The sequence below is a fragment of the Chinchilla lanigera genome, unplaced genomic scaffold (genome assembly GCF_000276665.1).
Source record: "Chinchilla lanigera isolate Chin_1 unplaced genomic scaffold, ChiLan1.0 scaffold00012, whole genome shotgun sequence".
NCBI lineage: Eukaryota > Metazoa > Chordata > Mammalia > Rodentia > Chinchillidae > Chinchilla > Chinchilla lanigera.
In genome coordinates this window covers 27,650,159-27,654,737 of record NW_004955413.1, presented here as the reverse complement: position 1 = coordinate 27,654,737, position 4,579 = coordinate 27,650,159, and the positions used below count along the sequence as shown (strand labels likewise).

At 47.5% G+C, this 4,579-nt stretch overlaps 1 protein-coding gene and 1 pseudogene across 1 annotated transcript in view; both read left to right on the top strand.

Moving 5' to 3' along the window:
• Positions 1 to 4,579, top strand: part of LOC102007982 (cytochrome P450 2D17-like) — a 134,027-nt gene that overhangs the window by 899 nt on the left and 128,549 nt on the right. The window lies entirely within an intron of this gene.
• The window catches only part of LOC106147942, a 3,766-nt pseudogene continuing 2,390 nt past the window's right edge, over positions 3,204 to 4,579 (top strand).

Here is a 4,579-nt window from a genome sequence, read left to right as displayed (position 1 = left end):
CAGTGAACACGCAGATTCTTTTACACTGAACCTTCACAGACCCTGACTGGAATAGACAGTTAGAGGTGGTTGTACTTTACCATGGTTCTGTTCACCCACCTGTTCATCTTTCCTATGTGTATGCAAGAGAGAGTTCCCCGAAGTACTCAAGCATGTGTGCCATCCACTAGAGGCTCAGAATTCTTTCTACACTTGATCTTAGCCAAAAGGCCAAGAAGCGATACAGAATTCTTTCTTACTGACTTTTTAGTAACAGAAGTCCTGAATATTTGATACTCTACCTTCCAGCTGTGAGATGCAAAGGGTTTTTGGCAGAGTTCTCGAGGATGGGCCTCTGAGATGTGAGAATAACTTTGCATATGCTGTTGGATTTGTAAAAGCTGTCGTGCTTATAGGCTCACCTTAGGAGCACAGGCATGGAATGTTTGAATGATACTTCAGGGAACAAATTTGTGTTAAGAGGGCCAGAAGGAGTGATCCCAAAGGCCAGTTGCCTCAGCAGATCATGGTAGGAAGAGCTGAAGTCAGTCCTCATCCTGTGTGCTGTCTGTGTAGGGTCTTTATAAATTTGCCCACTGGTAATGTGCTACTTTGGTGTTTAAAGCTAATCGCTTGGGGAACAGGACTGCATAGCACTGCTGGTAAACTCATACTGCTGATGAATAGAGGTCATTGTTCTGTGTCCATTGGTTCAGGTATTTTCTTCCATAGCTAGAAACCACAAACCCCTCTCCCTATTTATTTGTCTGAAATGGAAAGGAAATGGGTCCTGAAAAAATGTATCTTCACTGTCAAAAGCACTGCTTTGCATGTAGGAATATATTTTTACTTCTATCGGATACCCATGTGGAAGCAGACATTTACAAAGCTTGTCATGGTGGCACGTGCCTATAACCCCAGTATTCAAGAGACAAAGACAGGAAGATTGCTGTGAGTCCAAGGCCAGCTGTTCTGGTTCATGTCTGCATGTCCCCCCATATCCTCATACAGTCATGGGGCTAGCTTCTAGAGTTTATAATTGATTCATGCGCCAATGTTGGAATTATGGATATGAGTGCTACACTTGCCCTGGGGTGGATAGTTTGCATAGAATGTAAGGAAGGGGAGGAGGTGGCCTGGTGCCCCTCCTTCCTTTTGCTCTTGCTCTTTTTCTGTTTTCTGCTGCCATGAACAGTTGTCCTGAGCCATGTGCCTTTATGCCTTGGAGCCAGCCGTGTTGGACTGACACCTCCACAAATTATGAATTGAATAAAGCTCTTCCTTAATTTTTGGGTGTCAGGTATTTTGTCTCAGCAATGACAGATAAATAACAAAGAAAAAAATTTGATATCAGGAGTGGGGTCGTTGCTGTGAGTATACCTGACCATGTGGCTCAAGAGCCTTTAGAAATGGCGTGTGGGAAGAGTTTGGCTTGGAAATGGCTTGTGCAAAGGTTTGGAGATATCACCTGAAAGAGAAGGACTAGAACACCTGTGGCTGTTCTGTCCGGGAAATTCTGGTCAGAGCTCAGAAGACCAGAAGGTTGACAGATATCCTGCTGATAAAGACTGGTTCGGGAGGTTTCTGCTGGGAAGAAGGACCACATCGGCTGTTAGACTCCAGACGATATATGTTATGGCTTGGCAGAAAGTTTGTCTGCAATTTGCTTGTGTCCAGAGAGTTTGCCTAAAACTCAGATTAAGGGTGGTAGACTGATTAATGTGAAGAAGTTTCAAGGCAGTCAAATGTTGAGGTGGTGATGTGGGTATTGTTGGGGGCTTTTAGCCAGATTTATGTTGAGAATCAAGAGCAAAGAGCCCAGCAGGCTGATTTAAACTGTTGTGAGTTTGGCCAGAAAGGAAGCTCCTACAAAGCTGTGGATTGCAAAGATAGAGCTGAGGAGATCTCCACTGCTGAGAAGGCGGAACAGAATGCAAAAGATGGCCTGAGGGCATGATGAGGAGCAGCAAGTCTCTATCCTTTGCAGCCTCAAACTTGTCAAGGTGAAAGACTTTGCTCTGAGAAGAAAGTGGCAGAGTGCCATATTCCAGAACAGCTGCAATGGTCACACCAGGTTCTAGAACGGTGGCGGCGTAGAGAATTTGTTTCTGAGAGTCAGGTTCAGAGTGCCCAGCGGTCCCCGCACTTGACCCCTATGGCCAAGAGAGAGGAAAGCTTGGCTACTGCTCCAGGTGGCAGCAGACCTTGGCATCATCCACATGTTGCTGGTTTTGGGCGCATACAGAATGCCAGGATTCTGAGGTTAAGAAAGCTTCCACCTCGATTTCAGAGAAGGCCCGAGAGGCCAGGCAGAGTGCCCCTGAGAGGGTAGTGCATGAAGCAATGAGTGTGAAGCGAAACATGCAGTGGAGACATCAGAAGTTTGGAAAAGCCAGGAACGTGGATTGTCTGAGGAAAGCTGCAAGGAGGGAGCAAAGTGGGCCCAAGAGAGAAAGGCCCTAGGAGCTGTAACCACCAGAAGTGCCATAGGGTAGAGTCATACAAGCCCTTTGGAGCTTACAATGTGCCACAGATTGCTTCAAATGCTGGACATGAAACCCCAGGACTGAATGTTTGCCCTGCTGGATGTTGGACTTTGTGTGGTCCCAGTAGTTTGTATCTTCCTGTTTGTACCTTTTGGAATGGTAATGTTTATCTTGGGCCATTGAATGTTGGAGGTGTTTAACTTTTCATTTGTACAGGAGCTCACAGCTAAGAGTTTGCCTTACATCTTGGAGAAGACTTGCGAGTTGGACTTTTCAGCAATGCTCAGACGGTTGGGACTTTGGCAACTCTTGTGGATGAACTAAATGCTGTTTGTATAAAGAGATGCGCATAAGTGTTTGAGGGGCCAGGGGTGGAATGTTATGGTTTGTGTCTGCATGTGCCCCCAAATCCTCATGCAGTCATGGGGCGGGCTTCTAGAGTTTATGATTGATTCATGGGCCAATGTTGGAATTATGGATGTGAGTGCTACCCCTGCTCTGGGTGGAGAGTTTGCATAGAATGTAAGGGAGCGAAAGAGGCTGCCTGGCGCCCCTCGTCTCTTTTGCTCTTGTTCTTTTTCTGTTTTCTGTTGCCATGAACAGTTGCCCTCTGCCATGTGCCACTCTGCCTTGGAGCCAGCCACGTATGGACTGAAACCTCCACAGGCTGTGAGCTAAATGAACCTGTCTTCCTTAATTTTGGGTGTCAGGTGTTTTGTCTCTATAATGAGAGAAAAGTAACCAAGACACCAGCGTAACCTATACAGTGAGACCCTATCTCCAAAAGCATTAAATGAAGAAGAAAATCATGACATTTTGTGTGGCCTTCTCTGTCCTGAATGTGGAAGGTATCCCTGTGAGGAAGCCTGCAGGGGGAGCCAAAGGGGTCCCTCTGTGGTCCTCAGAAGTGGGGAGAGAACAGAACCAGTCCAGTGGCTGTGGCAGGAGGCTTTGTGTTCCCTTGAGGGAACTTAGAAATACATGGCCAAAAGGGCAGGGTGCCCCTTTCAAGGTGGAGGCTTATGTCTCTACTTCTACCTGATCAGTATTGTCTTGCTGCAATCTCTTTCAGACACTGTCTTAATTTCTTCCCCATTCTCTGGACATGTTACTGTACAAGCACAAATTACAGGAGGAGATGTTTATTTAGCTCACAGCTTTTAGAGGATCTAGTGCCCTGTGCTGTGTGCCATGCAGGAACAGTACAGTGGAAGGGCTGGCAGAGAAAAGCTGCTTGCATCATGGCAGGGTGGAAGCAGAGACAGAGGAGGAGCCAGGGAAGGACATATGCTCTGCCAGGTCACAACCCCAGTCCCGCCCCGCCTCCCTCCAGGCCTCACCCCTGACATCAATTCCACTGGGAAGTCTTATGTAGATGACTCCACTGATGAATACAGCACTCCCATGATCCAGTCCCTTCCAATAACCCAAGCTGTGAGCACTGGAGACCTTTGGGAAGTGTTGTAGATCTGAAGTATGAAAAGGGTGGAGGCTGCTGTGCAATACAGTGCTGCAGAACTGAGGGAGAGTGAGCCAGGGGGCTGGGACAGAGCTCCCTGTCCTCCAGCAGTGCAGCCCAGCCAGGGAGAAACAGGTCTAGGGGGCCCTTAGTGGGTCTTTCCTTCTCTTGAAGTCATTACCCAGTGCTGTGGTGAAATGGTGGGTCCAGGCCACTACTGCCATGACTTGCAAGTGATAGACCCAGCCCGCGGCTTCTCACTGTCCCCTGAAGACAACTGAAGAAGGAGTTGACATCCCAGAGTCTCACTACATCTGTGATAGGCGAAGAACAACACCCAGGCCAGATAAGGGCTTAATCCAGTCTTAGGGCTGAAGGTACCCCAGCCAGTCTTTGGGGAAAGTAAGACAGTGGAGGGCCATGCAACAGAGTTTAAAGACGCACAGCAACACTCTGACTCTTCTCACTAAAGCATTTTGATATGTCTTCGAAATCTCAGATTATTTTCCCAGAAATATTTCTTGTCACCTTTTCAGGCTCCTGAACTGTGGGGTCAGTGAGCCCTGGCTTGGTCTGTCCCTGGGGACTCCAGCACTGTGCATTGTTACCACAGCAGATGTTTCGAGAGTTTTGTAAAAATTAAGTGTGCTTGACC